Consider the following 22,377-nt stretch of genomic DNA (forward strand, 5'->3'; position numbering starts at 1 on the left):
TCAGAGGACACATCTCCATTCCAGCACTTATCAGAGGGTCCTGAAGTTATCTGAGAGTCAGGCTGTTAGTGCCTCTAAAACAGGGACTGTGTCTTACTTATCTCTGGTTCTCCAGGAACCACGAAGGTAACTGGAACATAACAGGAAATTAACCATGGTTTCTAAAAAAAGATAAACGTCTTCTGCGAATGTCTTCTAATCATCTTAACCAGGAAAGATGTATTAATTTTTCAATTGTTTAAAATATTAACTGTTTATATTATATTCATGGTATAAAATTTTAAAATGTGTCTTTAAGACTTATGTCTTTAAAAAAACCTGACTTTGTGTGCTGTGGCTGCATGAAGAACACAACTCGGACCAGCAAACATTTCCTAGGAATACACAGATACTGTGTTCAGGAAGTCCCTCTTCTGGAGAAACCAGATATAGTATATAGTGACTCATACTCATGATCTCCAAAATAACTTATCTGACTCATCAATAAGTACATACTGAGTGACTAGAGGTCATTATTGTCTTAAAGGGGGTACTCATTGGCATTTATTCGGTAGAGTAAGTCTGGACATATTTGGATCATTGTATTATGACCACACATAGCTGAAGATCAAAAAGACATAGTAATGCCAGAGGCACTCCTTTCTGCAAATACTTGGAGAGCAGATACAATCCAAAGTAAATTTATATGTAGATTAATGCTTTTCAAACTTCAGGTTGTGACGTGTTAGTAAATCAGAAAGTCAAATCATTGGTTATAACTTGAATTTTGTAAAGGAAGTAAACAGAACACAGAATGCAGCAGAATGAATGGAGTGAAATGAGATGCACTAGAATAGAACAGGTAAGAATGAGAGTACGATGTCCTACGGAAGGCTATGCCTTATTTTGTAAACTCGAATTTCGCATCTGTGTGTGCAGGTGTTTGTGTGCAGGGGTGGGGGGGAGGGGGCGTGTCTGTGCACATGTACGTATAGACGTGTTCTGGGAGTTCACTTAAAAGGCATTTTAAAAAATAGGTCTGTGTCCAAAAAGTTGCTGGACTAGACCACATAATGTTTTTATAACTGTTTGAAGAATAATTTGAAATATACCTGTAACTCAAGCCTTGATTCTCCAATCAGAGAGAGAAAATACAGGCTGTGACAGGGTTCCTCCTGTGAAACCCAAACATGATTTGTGAGATTTAAAGACCTTATCATTTAAATATGAGGATTGATGCCTCTGAGGAAGATAGAGCATCTTAGTTAAAACAAGCAAATGATTATCTTGGACAACAGTGTAAACAAGACCCTAATTCACCAAGCGGCTAATGGCTGTTCCCAGCTGCAGAAGATTGGCCGGTGCTCTGTCGCTCACACGCAGACTGTGCGTGACAGTTGTACACTCAGTCTTGAGATTCAGCCCCGCATAAGTCCGGTGACACACACCAGAGCCTGGGGGCCAGAGGGGTTAGTTCAGAAAGAACCTGTCTAAAAGGCAGCTTCTTAAGACATCAAGTGCTTTATTTAATAGACCTATTTGCCTCTACGGTTGCGCTGGAGTGAAGCTTATATTTGACTTACTTTATTTCCTCACAGGACTTACTGATAAGTCACCAGGAGAAGAGCCTTGGGATCATCCTTTGTAACCAATGGAAACTGATCCTCCATATCACTTTTTTTTTAAAGGAAATCACAAAATTGTTATCTGGGTAATGATAGTCACACATATCCAGAGTTGTTCATATTTAATTCAACTTAAACACAGATGCATGAACTCATACTTTCAAAAATAATAGCTACCATGTTTTCTTATATTATGTGCCAAATGCTGCAAGAAATACTTTATTTACACTTAGTGTTTTTAATCTTTACTACTGCTAATCTCATTCACATATTAATAGAAGGAAGGAAGGAAGGGGGACGGGAGAGAGGAAGGAAGGAAGGAGGAAGAGAGGGAGGGAGGGAAGGAGGAGAGAAACCTGAAGTTCAAAAGGGATAGGTCCCCTGCCCAAGGTCAAATGTCACTGATATTCTTCAAATGTTGGTCTCAAAAACTCTTGCTCTGTCCACTGCCACCCATAACATTGTTCAATCTGTGCATTCGGCAGTATGCATGCACCAAAGAGTGACTGCAACACCACACATACAATCATGGGTGCTTATTCCAGAAAAATGGCAAACCACACAATAACTACACTTTTTACTACAAGAGAGGGGGATCATTTCTGCTATCCCCAGCCAGAAACCTGCAACTATGTTTCATCAGTAGAGTTGCCTTGGATGTCCCACTACAATACAAAAAAGCATACTGAATACTTGATTCTATAAAATCTTTTTTTTTGCTGTACGTGGGCCTCTCACTGTTGTGGCCTCTCCCACTGCGGAGCACAGGCTCCCGACACGCAGGCTCAGCGGCCATGGCTCACGGGCCCAGCGGCTCCGCGGCATGTGGGATCTTCCCGGACCCGGACACGAACCCGCGTCCCCTGCATCGGCAGGCGGACTCTCAACCACTGCGCCACCAGGGAAGCCCATTCTATAAAATCTTAAAAGTGAGAAGCAGATGAGCTACGGAAGAGCTGTTAGTGTACAGTGGATGCATGACCTCTGGTCCACACCAATGTTACCCTACCTGGGGGAAGGACTGTTTCTAAGGTTCATGAGGTCTCACCATGACCACCATGCTAAAATTCAGGCACAGGGATTTCTTTGATGCATGGAGCTGACCTCAAGGCCGTACAACCTCAATCCACAGCTGTCTTTGGGGACGGAGTCGACTATCTCTGATAAGGAGGATTTCTGGGGGAACATCACCAGAGTCCACCCTGAGAAGGAGCTGGTTAGCAGTGAACCTAAGGAAAACCTCTGTATTTCTAAGGCCTAGATTGGATTCTTGCTCTCCTCTGTCTGCTCCACAAGCTGAATCAGAGAAAGAATGAGGAGAAGGAGTCTTCTCTCCATTCCAAAGTCAAGTTCTCCTCTGCTCACCCAAGGTGGTTGGAAAAGCAGATTCCCTAGGCCAGGAGCAGGCTTCTTGGACAAACTTCTGATTTAACCAAGCAGCACTCGGGCCTGACCGACATGAGAGCAGCTTCCAAGTACTGTAAAGTCTAGGCATCCAAAGACCAAAGACACCGTATTGTGGAGCTTGCCAATGTGTATGCATCCACCAGAGCAGCGTACGGCTTCAGGTATCAGCAGGCATTTTGGCTGCCCCTGTCCTCTGCCCACAGATGTAACTCGACCCACACATGAGGTTCAGGTAACCAATGGCATCCTGTGTGACTGGGTTTAAACACCAGAATCTGTATGTCCTGCCCAGTTGGTACAACAAGGTCATTTGTGTACAAGAGTTAACGAGGGACCTCGGGGTTGGTGGGCACACGGAAACTGAAAGGCACCGTTCACACAGATATCAGCCTGTCCTGAAAAGGAGAAAATACAGGCAAAAACAAGACATCACAGAGCTGTACAGCTGTGAAACTGCTTGGACTCTGAAGCTAGATGTCCAGGGATGAAGCCTGACTCTACCACTGACTGAGCAATTTCCTTACGTGTCTCTGTGCCGTCAGTTTCCTTATCCGGGAACCCAAATAATGAGACCTCCTCCCCCCGCAGACAGTTGTGAGGATTAAACCAGTTAACGTATGTGAAGCGCTCAGAAGAACACTGTCACTCGTAATTCGCATTCTACGTCCCACTGAGACAAACACATGCATCCATTCAACGGATACTGATATTACCTGATTAGAGCCTGGCTAGTATTAAACCGCCAACATTTCTGCAGAGCCAGACCTTCTAGACACTCCTAGAGACATCAGTGTCTCTAAAAAATACAGCTACTTCCAAATGGCTTTGGCATCTTTCCAAGGCTCCCAGGAGCCATCACTGGGTTATTGAAGCTGTGGGTGGATGGTGATTTCTGGGGGTTCACGCATATATGTGGGAGGTACGTGGAAGACAGTTCTGGGGTTGTTGGTCTTTTTCAGCTAAAATAAATGAAATTCAAATGCCCTTGAAATTCATTTTGAAAGCAACAAAGCTTACAGAGAAGGTTTCTAAGAAAAAGGAAAAATGAGGAAATGAGAGAGAGCTCCTAGAGAGGACACAGGTCAGGACAGTGTCAGGCAGGTTTTTCCGACTTCCAAATTTTCGTAGGATCTCTGCTAGCAGCAAACGACCTTAACCATTTATGAAGATCCCTTTTCATGAAAATCACGTTTTTGTCTTTGTTTTTTTTTCCTTTGGCTTGAGGTAAAGCATTTTTATTTCTTTAAATACATTGGTACTTTTACCTGATATAATTGTGCAAATCCAGTTACTTGGTACAAATAAAAGATAGCACTATTCTGATTTTAATTTTTTTAACTTTAAAGTGACCATATAGTAAATTTGACTTCTTGGGGACAAGGGGGCTGTATGGTTTATGAATCTTAACGCCTGTGTGTTTGTGTAACCACCACCACAATCAGGCTACAGAACAGCTGCGTCATCCCAAACGCTGCCTCCTGCCACCTCTTTCCAATCATGCCTCCCCTTTGACATAGCTCTGGGCATTCACTAGTCTGTCCTCCTCTGCCACTATAATTTTATCATTTTGAGATGTTACATAAATGGGGTTATGAAGTCTGTGATGTTTTGAGATTGGATTCTTCCACTCAGCATAATGCCCCTGAGATCCAGCCAAATTTTTGCAAGAATTAGCAGTTTGCTCCTTTTTATTGTTGCGTAATATTCCGTCGTGTGGATGCACCACGTTTTATCCAGTCACCTTTTGAAACACAAATAGCCCAGTTTGGGGCAATTATGAATAAAGCTATTATAGACCTTTATCTACAGGTTTCTGTGTTCATAGTTTTAACATCTGGTGCTCACCAATTTTTACTTTAAAGTTTTTCTTGATCCTTAGAATACCCAATCTTGTGAATTTGGGATTATTCTATGTCCATGGATTTTAGATCCTACACTGGAGATTCTCAGAACGTACCCTCACGGGAAAATCTGCACCTTCCTATAGTCATCCAAAACAGAGGCTCCTAACTCTTCTCTGTTCAGTGGAATTTGGAATCCTCATCTCTTCCTTTAAGATGCTATGTTTAAAAAAATAATTTTTAAATCACAGTAAATTAAAATGTATTCTGAGGTTTGTTTTGGAATTTTACAGTATTCTTTAATACTAAAGATTATGAAACATCAATCATGCAAATTCTACATTCTGACAAAAAGTTTTATGTTTTAGATCAGTGGTTCTCAAATTGGGGTCCACGGACCAGCAGCGTCAGCATCGCCTGGGAACTTGTTAGAAATGCAAATACTTGGGCCTCACGCCAGATCTACTGAATCAGAAACTTTGGCAGTGGGGTCCAGTGATCTCTGTCTGAAGAAACTCTCCAGGTGATTTCAGATGCTCGTGTAGGTCTGAGAACCACTGCTTTAGGGATGAACGACTCTGCAGTACAGAAAAGAATGCCATCATCCAAGACTTCCCCTTGAGATGACAGACTGACTTACACGTACTTCTTTCTGTAGTAGGAGTCACTTAAAAATAAGATGGCTCATTTGTGTTAACATATGAGCCCTAGATCACCCACTGACATTTATAACACAGACAGTGTAGTTCACTTTGGTCACCGGGGGCAGAGCTATGGAATCAAAATGTGAAATGTACAGAAATCCCTAACTCCTCAGTTGAAACAATGAATTCGTCACCCTACCTTCTATTTCCATCTTGCCATTTTATCGTACTGATGGGTAGAGAACAGGGGCAAATGCAAGTTTCCTCTCTTCACTGGCTCTGTTCTGTAACCCTGTCCTTAGTGGGATATTGTTCTCAGCAGTGAGATAAATGAATTCAGAAGGAAAATGAAGTAGAAAAGCAGCTAGCTTAGGTCACCTCACCACAGATCTCACAAAAAGAGGGATTGCTCTTTTTGTAATATAACAGGATCCCAAATTTATATATGTATATATGTATATACATACACACATATATATACATATAATATATAATTTATTATATGTTATAAAATGTAATATATGTGTATATATAAATGTATATATCATTTACAGCAATTACTAAAATTAAATTAAAGCATTTAATTAATAAAAAGTAAACATAATCTTTAAATTTCTCTGTCCAAATATTTTGACCAAGCCACTACCTTTGACAAATAATTAATAAATATGTTTATTATACCTACTACACTTATCTTTTATTTCAGGGGAGGGCTGAAACTACTGTTAACCTCACTACTTCCTTTATCTGAGAAACTGACTCCCTGAGGGTAGCAGGATAAAAAGGCCCCTTTGATCCTATACATCTGCCAAAGGCAACCATCACCCTCTACGCAAACACACGCAAAGCACAGGCAAAGAACGAGTGGGTCTGTGTTCCAGGTGTCTGGGGTTTGCTAGGTAGAAAACGAATTGAGGACAAACCATCTATGAAGAAAGCTCACACTGGCTCATTCTAACTTAGGTTTCCCAGAAGATAATTTCAGGGAAAACATATTAGTAAAAACTGATAACTTCATCTTCAATATTAGGAAACTGCAGAAATATGGGTTGGCCAGTGGACCTAAAACAGGTTTATCTACCTGGTATCAGTTCAGGAAGAACTAATGGGGAACATGAGACGAAGGCAGAGTGTAAATAAACTTTTCCCCAACCTGACTGAGTGATAGCTCAGAACACATATTTGAAGAGCGAGGCAATATACCTGAACTATAAAGAATCACAAGTGTACCATCAAGCACGCATTTAAAAGCCCAAACCTCGTGAATCCATGAGAAAAAAAAAAATGGACAGGCAATTTTTCTTGAAACTCCACTCATCATTTAAAAAATATCTTCAAAACCATTATCTATTTACTAAAAGTTTTAAATTAACATTTTGTTCCTTAATCAGTTATCCGTGGGCATCTATTGGTACTTAAGTATGAACCACTGGGTCCCTTAAATCAATAACATTGTTTCACACTAAGTTGGGTGGTGAGTAAAGATACAGGTTAGATGTGATGTAGTTTTTTTTTTTTTTTTTTCATTATTCTTTTCCTTAACTATGCTATATGTATTGTCAACATTGTATAAAAGCCAAAGCAAAAGAATCCCACCACGGGACTTCCCTGCCAGTCCAGTGGTAAGACTCTGCGCTCCCAATGCAGGGGGCACAGGCTTGATCCCTGGTTGGAGAACTGAGATCCCACATGCTGCGTGGCATAGCCAAAAAAAAGAAAAAAAATCCTACCACCCACCAAAATAATTTGATCTTTTTTTTTCAGTAATCCATGGACAGATAAAATACTTGTGACTCAAGCTTCATAGCATTTTTAAAACAAGTACTGATAAATTATTTCATTACATGTGCTCTTATAGGTTTCAATGTTTTAATGGATTAACAGTCAGGCCCTGTAAGGAGGAAGCAGGCTACAGACAACATTTCTATTTGCGGCAAGTATTTTACGTATGATAATTCATGAAGAGAGTTTTGTTGCTGACATCTGGAAGCTCACAGTAGTTAATTAACTTGACTAGGTCAGTGAGAGGTGGGGATGGAATTCAAGCTTAGGTCACCTGGACTTCAAGCCTACTGCCTTTCCATCATACCAGGAGAAACTGTCCCAATAATAGGTAAAATCAGGAGCTGAGAATCCATTCTTGTCCCAAGTGGCTGTACCAATTTCAGAAGTTAATTTCCAAGCCCTTCTTTGTCATGGCTCCATACATATCCTTCCACTATCCCACTGTATCCTGTTTCTCAATTCCTTATGCCTAGATTAGATCAAATTCTCTGTGTTTCATACGGTTATTACATATTAAAGTGTAAGTCATATTACAGAGGAAAAAATAGAAGAAGAATGAAATATACACCTTTCTTTTCCCTTCAACAAGAATCTGCAAGTATGCTACAACAGAAATTTTGCTACGGCTGTGACCACAACGGAGAGCAGGTCGGCGTGGACATCACATGGGCATGCAAGTCCCTCTCTTTCATAAGAGAGGGCGTTCATAAATATCTGAGAACTTTTACACTGCAAAACAATGAAATAAATTATTTCTCCAAAATAATAAGGCCACAGACAACTTTTGACCAAAAATGATCCAAAGGTAAATTCAGAATCAGTAGAAGGATAATGATTTTTTCCTTAGCACTGTCCCTGTGGCTCCAGCAAATGATACATGCAGGGCTACAGAAATCTCGGATCTCTTATTAATAAGAACTTTTGCCTGAAGAAACAGGGTAATGCAGAGCGCAGGAGCTAGTCAAGTAAAGTAACACCCACAGGGCAGAACAAACGGCACTAATGACCTAATCAATACAGAAATAAGTACAGATTTCCTCCACAGATTTCCTCAGTAACGTCTCTTAAAAAATTCAGAAAAAAAACACAACATGTCTCTTTCATTTAAAATTTCCGTACGTTTTTGGGTGTACTTCATTAGGAATACCCCCAAAGTTGACTTTCTTTCAATTCAATACATTAGGTCAGGTCACTAAGACCTGGAGTAACATCTGTCAGTCCTTTCAAGTTCGCAGGTCTGGGTCTGTCTCACTGCAGTACATTCCTTCACTAATAGTGCAAACCCTTTGATTCCTTCTTAAGCCCGAGGATCTAATCTATAAACAATGAAACAAGTGACATTCCCTCATCCTTTCTTAAAACATCCAAACCAATCTATTTTTACAGCCAGGTCAGAACAATGGGGTAATGTTTTCTAGTGATTTTAGAGAAACTGATTTTAGAGCTCTCTTCTCTTGCTAGATTCATTGGGCAAATCTCTGATTATACAAATGGCCTTCTGTTGGGTATAGCTATTGGTTTTACCTGTAAAGTGTACAAATCATAAGTCTACCACAATTTTATTTGCAATCATTCCTAGTTCTTAAAGTCCCAAATTGTCCCCAGAATGATGCTAAGACTAAACTCTCTACACCATTTCTAGACAAATCTAGAAAAAAGCCTAGTTAACTTTCTTTGTAAAGCAGCATCGAGCCACAATCTTATCCCATGTGAGTTACCCTTAATAGATAATGAAATTCTAAATCATCCATGCCCACATCTCTTTTCCAGGGTCCGTATTGTCCATCTAAGCTTCTAAAATGTCAAACCCTGCTGTCTGTGCAAAGGAGCATCTTTTGGAAAACATCTGGATTTTAGGGGTTCACAGATGGCCTTTCCTCACTGAACCATTGGCTTGGAGGTGCGTATCTGAAAATGTGAGCATCAGGACATAAACAAATGAATACTGAGCATTGGGATAAGCACTGCATCTTTAATTCTTACAACAAGCCCATTTTAGAGATGAGGAAGCTGAGGTTGAGAAAGCTTGAGAAACTTACTAGGCAAGTTGCAGAGGGGGATCTGAACCTAGGTCTGAGAATCCATTATCCTTTTTTCTTAACTAACTATTCTATTCCTGATAAGTTAGTTACATGATAGAAGAACGATAACCTAATCATTTCACTCATATGTAGCATTAGTGCTTAGTTTAAAGGCTAAGAAAAAAAGAGCATGACCAAAATTTATGGACAATGCAATATAAAATTGATTTACAAATATTATACTCACCACGATCATTAATAGACATTGAAAACTGGAAGAGATTTTAGAAATCATCTGGTGTAATCCTGTTGCCTTATGGGTAACTTCTAAAAGTAAGTTCTTTCTCAGTGTTTCAGGGCAAGAAATTTTAACATGATGCCAGGTCTTGGGACAGTGTATCAAGCTATCTCTCTGCTTCCAAATACCTAAATCTTTAACTTTATCTCTGCCAATGGAAAGAACTGCATCCTTAAAAAAAATATATCCTTCGGGTAACTTATAGATCAAATCTTTTACTCCTAAAGTTTCCCTACAGAACCATATGTAATTCCACCTACCTCTAATCACAGGCATTATTTTTAATCTATTAAGGACATTTATAAAATTCTGAAACTATTTCAGTTTCCTTTTTCAAACGCACAATGTGGAATCTAACAACAAATTCAAAGAATAATTTGCTTTTAGAAAAACTTACTTTTTAATTCTAAACAGATACATTGGTTTGACCTGATATGAACTTGAACTTTGCAGTTCATAATTACAATTAAATCTGTACCAGTTGCTTGTAGCTCTAGTAAGTAATATTGTAAATATAAGATTTTATAAATCAACAAAGAAAACAAAACGGCTTATTCCAATTCCATACACATTTGTCATAATCAGCTGATCTTCTTTGTCTTATTAGAGAACTTCCCAACTGATGGTTTTAGTTAGTACTCTATTACCATCAACAGAACTTTTCCCCAGTAGTGGGGCTACTTCTTCCCTGGTTGTTTTCTGGAAACAGTAATGGTCTCCGCTCTCAAGGTACATTCCTTGTCAACTTTCTTAACGAGATTTACTGGTAAAAAAAAGATTTTTCTCATTTGTCCAAATTAATTCATACTGCTTTATCATCCAAGATATTGCCCATCTATCATTTTGGAGCTTCCTTACACTCTCAATCATTTCCTTACACTCTCAATCATTTCCTTACACTCTCAATCAATTCATTGTTCAAAACGTTCTAGTGCATTTCTCTCTCCCAAATGCCTACAAAATCCTATATAGCAAATTTCCCAAGTATTTAGCATGAGACCTGACACATAGGAAACCCTCAATAAATAAACTGAAAAACAAGAATGAACAAATAAATGAATGAGTGTGACATCTGATGCAACAGACAAGTCTTGCGGACTCCCACACAAGAATTCAATCTCAATTCAGCTCCCATGGAAGTTCCCCTACTTTGATACAGTGTGGTCCAGAAGATATTTTTCTGGTTTCCTGATGAAAATACCAGCTGTGTCAGAATCTCTTGCTATCCACATCTTTTGAAAGCCCGCCGTAGCCTCAAAGAAGAAAGAGAATACTCTCCCCATCTCTCTAAATTAAGGTACGAGGTTTTGTTTTGCTTTGGGAAGTCAGAAGCGTGAGTAGACCACACTCAGCGTATCTTAAAATGTAGAAGTTAAATTAAGAAAGCAAACTCACTCTACTCTTTATCAACTGGATCCCACCCTTTAGGACTAGATTGTTTTGAAAGACAGGAGTAAGACATTAATTCAGTTCTGGTGGTCCCAAGCGGATTAAATGGTTTGCCATTTAACTCTGGTTAATCCTATCACTGTTCCCACATAGCAGTGAGAGTAGGGTGACTCTCCTTCAGGTAGGAGCTAGGAAACCCCGATTTGTCAGTATTCTCCTCACTCCCTCATCCCTGCCTTTTAATCCATCACTGCCTACTTGCCCAGTTCTTCAGAGGAGTGAATTTCTTCCCCACATCCTGGATCACCTTCACCAATGTTAATCTCTCCGAAGGCACATCTCCAGTAAACAGTTGTTGTCTCCAGCGCTGTGTGCCAGTGATTTGGAAATTGTTTGTGAACTTGCCTCATCTTCTCTCCCGAGACCATAACTGACTGTTAAATGTAATTTCCTTCCATGTAGATGTAAAAGTGATCTAGGTACTCAGTTTAAACGACTGAAGTTTTAGGGACCTTGCTATCCCCATAGAAGCCCGAGTCACTCCCTGAGATCTGAAGGAAAAGCTTCTTTGTAATAGCCAAAATCATCTCTAGTGAAGATATAATTCTACATATAAGGGCATCTCTTTGTTCTCTTTGTCAGAAAGATGAATGTCAGATCCACTTTGGTTGAAACTTTTGGGAAAAAAAATCACAATTAAAACTTTAGAGCTGATTTTAAATCTTAAATATTAGGTGCCATCAACAATATAAAGGTCAATTTTTATTTCAACAAGCTGATTAAATATCTGGCATGTGCAAGCAAGAACAGATAAAGACAGTGAAAAAAAATGCACTGGGAAACACACACAGGCCTTGTTTCATGGTGCTTCACTGTATTGTGCTCTGCAGATACTGCTTTTTTTTGTTCTACAAATTGAAGGTTTGTGACACCACTGCATCAAGCAAGTCTACTGGTGCCTTTTTTCCCAAGAGCATTTGTTCACTTTGTGTCTGTCATATTTTGGTCATCCTCCTGGTGTTTCAAGCCTTTTCTTTGTCACTATATTTGTTATAGTGATCTGTGATCAGTAATCTTTGATGTTACTATCGCAAAAAGATGACAACTCGCTGAAGGCTCAGATGATGGTTAGCAATAAAATATTTTTAAATTAAGGTATGTACATTGGTTTCTTAAAGACATAATGCTATTGCACACTTAACAGACTGTAGTATAGTGTAAACATAACTTTTATATGCACTGGGAAAACAAAAAATTCATGTGACGTGCTTTATTGCGATAGTAACTTTATTGAGGTGGTCTGGAACTGAACCCGCAATATCTCTGAGGTTTGCCTGTATCCTTTTGAGGTAAATTAGTTTTTTGCTTAATGTCAGTTAAATGGCTAGTATTTAAGCATATATTGTATGCTAACTCTAGATTCACACACACACACGCTATATAGATATACATAGGTATATATCTATATAGTGTACATAGTATATGTAATCTGTCTACCCTTTCCTTGTTTTTTTGTTTTCCAGCTCATATTAGAATACCAAAGGATTATAAATTTATTCTCAGGTACCTTCTGAGAAATTTCACTGGATGACTTTCTGATGGTACTATCCCTCAGAAGAATGGCTGATATTTAATTATAATAAAAAATAAAATGTGGTTATTTGATGAATTTACTGCTTTGCATGGCTCGCCCTCTGCACTGAACAGAACTCATGGTTCTACATTTTCTGACGGGGGGCTCACTGATTAAACCCCAATTATGAGAGAAGTCTTCCCCTCCCTCCTTTGACTATTTTCACACGTGCCGAAATGATTCATTTCCTCAACATTAAGTGAAGATACTTTAGAATCAGAGGCCGTATCAGCTGCCCAAACAGCTCAGTCAGTGCTTGGAGACAGGAGACCAAAGCTGTCTGTAGGGGGCGCCAGAGAGCCCAGAAGCAAGCCCACAGCTCTGCTTCCCTTCACGTCCGGGAGGTCACCGAAAAATGTTTCCACCTCTCATGCCACCCAGAGCTGCCACGCCTGCTCTCACCCATTAGTACAGGATGTAAGGCTATTCTTTCATGGATTCATTTCAACCCCTTCCTATTCAATGATTAGGTTCTTCAGCCACCCCTTTTGGATGGTAGAAATTACACAATTAAAATGTTACAGAGAAATAATTCCTATCTGTTCACTTTCCAGACAACTCTGAATGGAGCCATCCCTTCCCCTACAGACTACAGAAGATAATGACCCTACTAAGGGTCTTTATCCATGTACAAGGCACACCTCCTAGATTAGTTACTACCTTTGCTTGGCCTTCCACATTTCATAGACCCAGAGAGAGTAAAGCTAGTCTCCAACTCTAACCAGTAAAAATGTTTATGGGGTGGGAACAGAAGAGAGCTGTATTCTATATTATTTTTTAAAATTCTTAAGAGGACGTTTTTCTCATTTATGTAATCAGGTTAAATCTCCCTCTAAACTTTTTTATATGAAAAGATGATGATTTCCTTTTGGTGAAAAATACCTATGTGGCAGGTACTCTGTTTCTGTTTCAGTCCTGCAAAGTAGGCCTTATCTGTCCTACCTTCTACATGAGAAAATAGAAGCAATGGGGAATTAACGAAAATCACTGAAGTCGCATAACTAATCATTTGTCGCTACTGGACTGGTGTTACTATATACTCTTTTACCTGCAGAAACTATGAAGCAGAGAGGGGTTGAGAGTCTTGGCCATAGACACACTTCTAGTTATTTACTCAGATCCAGAGGCCAAACTCCAGGATGGGTTGTTCAGGTGGTAAATTGCATATTTACGGATGTAAGTTTTGGAGAGGTGAGATCTGGGTGCACCACCACATTTTGACTTTGTTTTCCAGACCTTTTCTTTTAATCCAGATTTTGTATGTTTCTCTGATCTGCAGAATCCCATGGAGGCCCGCATACCTCAGAAGTAAAGCCCTTCGTCATGGCACACAGCAGTCACCTGCTCCCTCCCTGATGAGCTCCCGTATGCTCTGGCATACATCCCTCGCTCACTTGTAGCCTGACATTGGATCGGAAGCACCACTGAGTTCAAAATATCTCTCTACTAGAGCTTCCCACATCGCACTTGACAAACAACGCAGACATTGCAATCATCTGTGTAGTAAAATGATACCCCTTTTGGAGGGATGTTTACATTCTTGTCTTAAAATACGTATACTTTTTTTCCATATGTAAACTCTCGCGTTTAACTATATATACTCTCCCATCTCTTGATGCTGAAAGAAAACCCCACTAAAAACAGTGTTATGTGTGGTTCCGGATGAAGACAATAATTATAATAATAATTAAAGATAAAGGAGTTTAGTTGTTAAGGGGGCTTTATCGTGCTTAAGCAGATAGCAACAGCATGGACATGCATTATGATGGCGTGCTATATCAGTTCATCTTTCCAAAACTCTGGTAGTGATTATGTGGAAATTTCAGGATTAGAGAACTCCTTTAATCTTCACAAAGGAAGTATGTGCTGTGACCAAAGTTAAATGAGCACCAGAGTGAAAAAAAAAAAATGACGTATCATTAATACCAGCTAGTTGGGATTTTGGAATCCATCTTTAGTGCTATGCCATTTGTTTGATAATTTCCTAAAGTTCTTACAATGCCAGCATATCTCAGTAAATTTAAAATAAACAAATATAAAACTATGTAATTTAAAAGTGTTAGCTTGATCATTCCCATAAGCCAGATAAAAGAAACAGGATCACAGACATGACTGCAACGTCCTGACAATTAATGAATTTGGCAGAGTTCAATAGCAATTTCAACACAACTGTGTGCTTCCTTGGCTTAAAGAGTGATCATCTGACTATAAACCTCAATCTTCTTTCTCTAAAAACGGAAAATAAATTGCCATATTTCCAACTAAAAGGTTTTTTGACACTATCATTTTTTTTTTTAAGTCGTGTTTTAAAGAAACGGGTATTTGAAGCTTGTAAACAATGCTGAAATACTCTTATGTGACAGAATCTACTTACTTTCTAACAGCTCTTTGATGATTAAATTAAGTCAGATGACAGCAACACTGGGATTTCCATCGAAGTGGTATACATATTAACAAGCAAAATGCTAAGAAAAATCTGTCAATCCAGAGTATAGATATTTTCTTATTAATAAATCTTTGAACTTCATGGGGGGATTTTAGCTGGTGGCTTTAGAAATGTATAAAAAAACTGAAAAAACAATTTGATAGCTTTTTATCTTCCTACTGAGTTTATGAGTAAAAAGAAGTTAAACAATTACGTGCAGTCCCTGAATTTCAGTGAGCTGCCATGCCCCTCCTTCATTCTCTTCTGACCCATGGCTGGATTCTTCTAGAACTATGCGAGAGTGATGAAATCACCTGAAAGCAACTCAAATGACGGAACAATCAGATGACAGCTCGGCCTTCTGATTTACATGTCAAGGCATATTATATTCGGACTTGAAGGATCGTGAAACTTTTAGAAATTGATGTTCCATTTTAATTCTCTGAAGATGTGGAAATAGTTTACCTCAATTATTGGTGCTGATTTTCAATTTCAACCAGATCAAAATATGTCAACATGCATTTTTTTTTTTTTCCTTTAAGGTACGATTCTATGGATTAGATTGTTCTAACAGTGAGTACCGGATCTTGGCAACTGGAAGAAAATCTGCAAAATATAGGAGGATCATTCCTCTGGTTTTCATTTCCCTAGAGATGGTCCTCATTCTTATCTCAAGCGTTTAGTGTATAATAAAGAAGCAAGCAATGATAACGCAAATGTAAAAGAATGCATATCCACTATAAAAAATTCCAGCACTACATCTTAGGTTGAGAAGCCACAGAGTTCTTTTGGAAGTCCCTATCACAAACACTGATTTCCTATCTTGTGTGGGCATCAGGAAGTTTATCTGGGTTTATCTAGGTAGATTAGCTTTGTGAATATGTCGCAGTGAAAAAACCTGCAGAAAAAAAAGACTGTATATTACATTATGTGACTCTGCATAGAATCACACACTGCGTAACCACAGGATACCAAAGAAATCTCTATAAAATTTGCTGAAATATTTGAAATAAAACGTGACATAACTCTTTTCCTATTAAAAATCTTAAGTCCTCCTTTCAATTGAAACCATGTTTTATTTTTACTTACATTAAAACCAGTTTTTATTTACAGAAGTGATTCTGTCAATAAAATCTTAATATTTTGTGTGTTATCCACAACACATTTTTAATGTAAGAACTTTTGTATAATTTTAAGGTAGTGATAAATGTGACAAAGTGTTAAGAGGCCTGTTTTTTAAAGGGTAATGATTAGTGGAACCCTCTCCCCTTTACCTGGAGAAAATGAAATATTTTCTGTTGCTGGGTAAAAGAAGCAATTGTAGATTATATTACTTTAAAAATGTATGAATTTATGACTGAGGGATAATTATGAACTTGTGCCTTGAGTGAGATAATTTTGGATTAATTCCTTGGCATTTAAATAAGTCACAGATGCAATTTTACCCTAATAGATATCACTTGGTTACAGAACTTTAAAAATCTTACATAACCTTTGGCATTGACATGTATATTAAGCGGGGGTTATAAAAAACTACTGGAAGAAATTTTCTTCAGAAAAGTATGTAGAGAAATTTAAAATATTGATCTACTGTGGCCATAGACCGTGATTACCAGTCTTTCCACCTGGCGATACAGCAAGGTCTATGCTGGCAGCAAGAAAAAAACATAACATGATGCTAAGGACTCAGTTTGAAACTAGAGTCAGTTTGGTAAATAGAAGTCAGTCCTTTTATTTTTTTTTCATATCCTCTCAACTGTCTCAATGTAATTATTTCAATTCGCTTTTTGGTTTACCTGCATAGCTATTTCCCAGGGCACAGATATGTCCCAATAATTTTAGAGAAAGGTACCTTCAAAACGTTAGATGGGCATTTTATAACTTAGGAAAATATCACCAGACTACAGAGAATTCTGAAACCAAAAGATAACACTGCTGCCAAACATTAAAAACTGCTAAATAAACTTGATACACTGTCCCAAGCACTTTATTTTTTTATCAAGCATATGATATTAATGTACGCAATTTAAATACTTTGTATTAGCTCCCATCTCATCCTCATAGAAATGAAACCGTTGTGATGTAAATAGAAGTAATAAATACTTTGAACATCCAGGGCCAAGTTTAATCCAAGACAAGTAAAATTAATTTAAATTATAAGACTCTGAGGCACTGAAAAAAAATCACTTTATTAGCACTTGGCATAAATACACCTTAAAGGAAACTGACCCTCAGAAGCAAAGACCACCTGAGAAAAACAAATCCAGTCACAGATACATCTTGCTAATGTTCTGCTTATACCTTCCACAGCCCTTTAGCATTGACTTCTACCACTGCTTGAAATCATTTATCATATTTAACTTTAAATGTTAGAATGAAAAATATAAGAAATCAAAGTCAGCAGAAATGTAAAGCCTCTGGAACCATCAATTTCCTAAAAAATAAAGATCCTTTGTCCAAAGAGAGGAAGCATGTATTTTATAAGTTAATCATCACTGACTTAAAATATGTTCAGAACTTTGCAGGTGACATAAGGCATTTTTAAGGAAACCAATTCCTATTCTGGCTAGAGATTCACCAATTTCTCAACAGGCTACCACTGTGTGGTACCAGTTAGGACGATGCCAGTACTTACCATTTGAAGAGATGGCTTGCGGTGTCGACCTCACCTTTAAGCCCCAGATTCTTTCCTAACCTTGTCACAAAGCAGATCTGAATTAAACTAACGTGCACACAAATGGTTCATTTGCAATTTCCAACCTTATGGACTTAAAACTGTCTCCCCATACTAATGAGAATTTTCAATCCTTTCCACTTCTGGCTACATGGTATACTGTGTCTTCAGTGGCTGACTCATTCTACACTCTACTCATGTAGCTTATCATTATCTTGTCCACAGACAAAATACACACTGAATTCAGATGAGAATGCCCACTGCCTTGAGAATCTTGAGAAAGGTAGCAGCACGGTGGTCCAAATAGCCTGACCACTAAGGGAAATATTACACTCAATGTCGATTATTTTCTCCCTCTAAAAGTACAAGGTGGAAAACAGAAGCAACAACAGCAAATTACAGTAACTCTTTGCAATGTATTTCCCTTGTTTTTTTTTTGTCTTCTTTTTTTTTTTTTTTTTTGGATTATTTCTTGTAAAAATTGACAAGATCCAGGACAACTCTGTACATTGTTCTAACAGCTTCATTTAACAATAATTATATGACTCACTTCCCTACTGAATACAAACTTCTCACTTTCTCTTATGTTTATTGCTTTTGAAACGACTTAGGCATTTTTCTAGTTAGCTTTACTCTGTAGAAAGAAGTAACCCGACTGCAGTAGGTTGTTAATAGGAAAATGAACAGCAGAGACCTTTCTGATTGAACATTCTCACTTTCTACCTCAAGACAGGTGTTCTGCATATATGCAAACGTTGCAGACAGATGGATTTGCATGCTTTTACACACTATAATATAAAGATATGTTCTCCCCTCATTATAAGATTCCAAAATTACCAGTGCTGCCTCTGCTATCTACATTTTTAAAATATTTAACCTTCAGTAACAAAATCTATTGTGCTTATATCAGAATAAGGAGAGAAAACAACTCAAATATTCTAACAAGTTCAACCAAAACTTCCTATTTCACTTCATTGTCACAATACTTGACCTAGACTCCAAGTTTACAAAAGAAAATGAAAAACCAAATCACAAGGCTGAGCTTCAAGTCATCAGCATATCTTAGAAGGATGTTAGTTCTTTTACGCCTGGAACATTTTACAAGCTTCAAACTCTTCCCTAGTACAATATTTGAGGAATCTGAAATTATTTCTGCACTTCTTACTATCCAAGCACCTGACAGCTTGAATTAAAAATAGTATATATGCAGCAACTCCCTGGTTACTATCTCCCTGAAGTTTTAAGGCACTCAAATTATTGAGTCTTCTTTCTAAGAATTACTGAAAAGGTTGATGAAAACACATATCAAACTATTCATGTGTAATTCTTCCACTAAAATCAATTGATTTCTGTTAGTGTGATATATCAGGACTAATGAAAATTACCATACCCAGTAGCCAGTTTGTACCTTTCCAAAGATCCCTCTCCAGTATCCATAACCATGCCCAGCTCTGTCTTCCATCCTGCTCCTTGTATCGCTGAGTGAGGTGTTCGCTCCTTCATTAAATAGCATTAAAAATAGACTGCACAGAACTCCCCAGTGGAGCATGCTCTAATGGGCTAATGCCACAGTTCTCAAGGTAACTACACTCAGCTGGTATCTAAGAGGGAAAGTCACTGGGAGATCAGCAATTTGCAAATCTAATAGAGCACACAAACCTGTCTCAGACTGAGCTGAATATTGTAAAAGAGAAATCAGAGTAGAGTGAAATTAAGTCACTGAGAAGCTAAAGGACCATTTCTCGAGCTCTTTAAATATGCCTCACCAAAACAAGTACTCTGTTGAACATTCATTCATCCACAGCAACTTAGTTATATGATTTACTGGACAACATCAATCACGTCCAGTGAGGGGAAATTAAGACATCTCTTCATAGCAGTCTAAATGTCTTAAAATTGCATTTAAACCAAGTTACTTTAAACCAAGTAATAGTATTAATAAGCAAGGGTAGAAATAGGTTAGCCTTTTGTATCTTTTGTGAGGAGGAAGTGTATTCCTTAAAGAGTATTCTAAACTCTCTCTCTGGAAATTTGAAAAACATTCTGTTAGTTGAAGTGATAAAAAGAAGTATAAGAATGTGATAAGAAAGGAAATATAGGATCGAACACAAATACATACCTTAAAAGTCCACATAAACCTGGGAAGAGTACATGCTTAATTTCTCCCGTGCGATCCACATTAGGAGGCAGCAGAAGCAATTACTGCCAAGACAGTAGACCACTCGGCTACATACCTAGAGCTCTAGGCTTCCAAATGACTGCCCTCTGCTAAAATGACATTTAAATCTTATGAAGACATGCAAACCCTGTGGTGACACGAATCAAAGAAGTAGGTGCATTTAAAGTGTCAAAGGTTTCCTAACTTTTACCAAAAGAAAAATGATTTCCTGTCATTTCAATTTCTCTGTTTTCTAAAAACCATCATAGCCATTTTGATCACCAAGGTGGATGAGAAAGAGGTGGGGATCATCTGGATTTACTCAGCATTTGAGTGAAATCTTGCCCAGATTCACTCCAACTCTGGGAAGCGTCATTTGTGTCTGGGGAGGCTGAAGTGTCATACCAACAAACTTAAAAAAAAATCAGACATTAAAATGGATATCTGCACTCTAAACACATTACCGTGAAAGTGATTCCTACCAGCCTTCCATCGTACTTCCTAGCTTCCCATCCCTCTAACTTTCAATTCCTTCTTTGTCTTTCCTTTCAGGCTTGGACTCTGTCCTTATCCTGTATCTTCGGAATACTGAACCCAAGCAGCTGACAGCAACAGCATCTACTCCAGCTTGATTTCTATGCATAAAAATCCAGTGAGTCAATTTCTCTTCCTGGGAAACTTTCTTAACACCTGTCTCAGTCAACTCAGTTCTACCGCCATATCTACAACCTCAGACAGAAGACGTTAAATTTGGAGTCTGCAATGAAACACAGAATTCAACCATGTAAAAATACAACTGAACATCTCTTCCCCCTAAACCCCTTGGGACCTCAAGTCCCCTGAGAACAACAAGCAGATGATAACTTTCTGCCCCTTGCACAGCTCTCTTCCACATGAAATAAAAACACTCCAAACTTTCTACTGAGAAACCTGCATAAATCACTGTAGACTTCTCTGATGAAGAGACCTGCCCTTTTCAATTCTCTCCCAGCTTTCCATTTTTGCCTCATTCTGGGGAGGGGGAATCTACCCCTCCTCTGACAAAACATAAATACACAATACATATAAAACAACAGCTTTCTACAAACAGGAAGGAGAAAGACAGACTAGAAACAATTCGAAAGAAAAGCACAGATATGAGGCAGAAAGAAAGAGAAACAAGAAATCACAAAAGGCGTGCAACGTTCACGTCTGAAGACCTTAATTAAATTACCTTGACCGAACAGTGGATATCCCCCCAGCGTCTCGGTGCCTTGATTGATCTGATTTAGTTTTTGGCTTTTATTAATATTATTGTTTCTCACGGATCGATTTGGCTGTATTTGTTTGGTTTGGCTTGGGTTATTAGTATTATTGTTATTATTGGTGGGTTTATTTAACTGCTAGTAAAAGGAGCCTTCTGCGGCGTCGGCGGGGCTCCTGGCAGGGCTGCGGCGGCCAGGACTGCGGCGACGGCGGTGGCTTCAGCCGGCGACCCCGCGGCCCCTGCTGCTCGTCGCTGCTCCGGAGGCGCTCAGGGAGCGCCGCCGCCGCCTTCTCCGCCCTGCTGCCTGCGGAGAGCGAGCGTGCCCCCGCCTCCTGTCTGCCGGTCCGTCCCCGGGCACGTCTGTCTGTCTGGCCGTCCGTCGCTCAGCCTGGCAGCCCAGCGCGGGCTTCTCGCCGTCCCGCGCTCAGGTCTCCGAGCTGCCCCCTCGCGTCGGTCTATCCCTCCGCGAGTCTCGGTCCCACTAGCGAGGCAGGGCCCCTCTCCCCGTCTTCTGTGCCCGCATCTCTGTCGCTCTGTCACTCGATGCCCCAGCCGCTTCCCTTGGACAGAGGAGAGAGGCCGTCTGGAGGAAGGGAGCACGAGGCTGCTTCTCCCTCGCCCTCCTCTCTCTCTCTCCTTCCCCTGACTCTCCCTCCCTCTCTCTGCGTGCCGGTCTCCGAGACTCCAGCTGTCTAACTGCTCCCACCTGTCCGTCGCTCTGTCACTCTCAGTCTCCCCGCCGCCCCCCCTCCCCCGAGCCAGCCGGCTCGGGTAGTCCCTGGGTCCCGCGCGCCCCTGCCCTCCCACACGCCCGGCTCCTCCCCGCAGCCCCGGCAGCGTCCGGTCCCCGCCTGGGCTGGCGGCGGCGCGCGGGTGGCATGTGGCGTGGCAGCTGCTCGGCTGGCAGACTCCAGTCCCCGACCCGCCACACCCGGGAGATGGCCGCGGCCGGGCGCCTGTGGGGGCCGGGCCTCGGCCACGGGGCGCGGCCGGAGTTGGCCGAGCTGCAGCTCGGGCACCTGCCCAGTGCGCTCGGAGCGCGTGGTGCCATCCGTACCCCCAGCCGTTCTCCTCCGCCTGGCCCCGGGCTAGAGACAAAGCGCGTGAGCCACGCACAGGGCGTGAGCATCATTCATCAGAGAGAAAACTGGCACGCTGCCCCCTTCCCCTCCACCCTGCCTTCCCGCTCCTCGCCGGCCGGCCGGAGCGCATCCCTCCCCGCCCCGGGCCGAGACCCCCCCCCCACCCCGCG

At 40.1% G+C, this 22,377-nt stretch overlaps 1 protein-coding gene across 46 annotated transcripts in view; it reads right to left on the bottom strand.

Moving 5' to 3' along the window:
• The window catches only part of ARPP21 (cAMP regulated phosphoprotein 21), a 182,656-nt gene that overhangs the window by 140,372 nt on the left and 19,907 nt on the right, over window positions 1-22,377 (bottom strand). For 37 of the 46 annotated variants that reach the window (XR_010835010.1, XM_067005785.1, XM_067005777.1 and 34 more), the window contains exon 1: window positions 21,093-21,920. The exons of 2 other annotated variants lie outside the window; for them this stretch is intronic. The gene's annotated coding sequence lies outside the window, so the exon portion shown is untranslated. Of the gene's footprint in view, window positions 1-17,682; window positions 18,987-19,129; window positions 19,209-21,092; window positions 21,921-22,377 lie in introns of those variants that run through there. 7 more of the 46 variants (XM_067005776.1, XM_067005765.1, XM_067005774.1 and 4 more) reach the window with 4 other exon arrangements.

The sequence above is a fragment of the Kogia breviceps genome, chromosome 10, assembly GCF_026419965.1.
Source record: "Kogia breviceps isolate mKogBre1 chromosome 10, mKogBre1 haplotype 1, whole genome shotgun sequence".
NCBI classification, from domain to species: Eukaryota; Metazoa; Chordata; class Mammalia; order Artiodactyla; family Physeteridae; genus Kogia; species Kogia breviceps.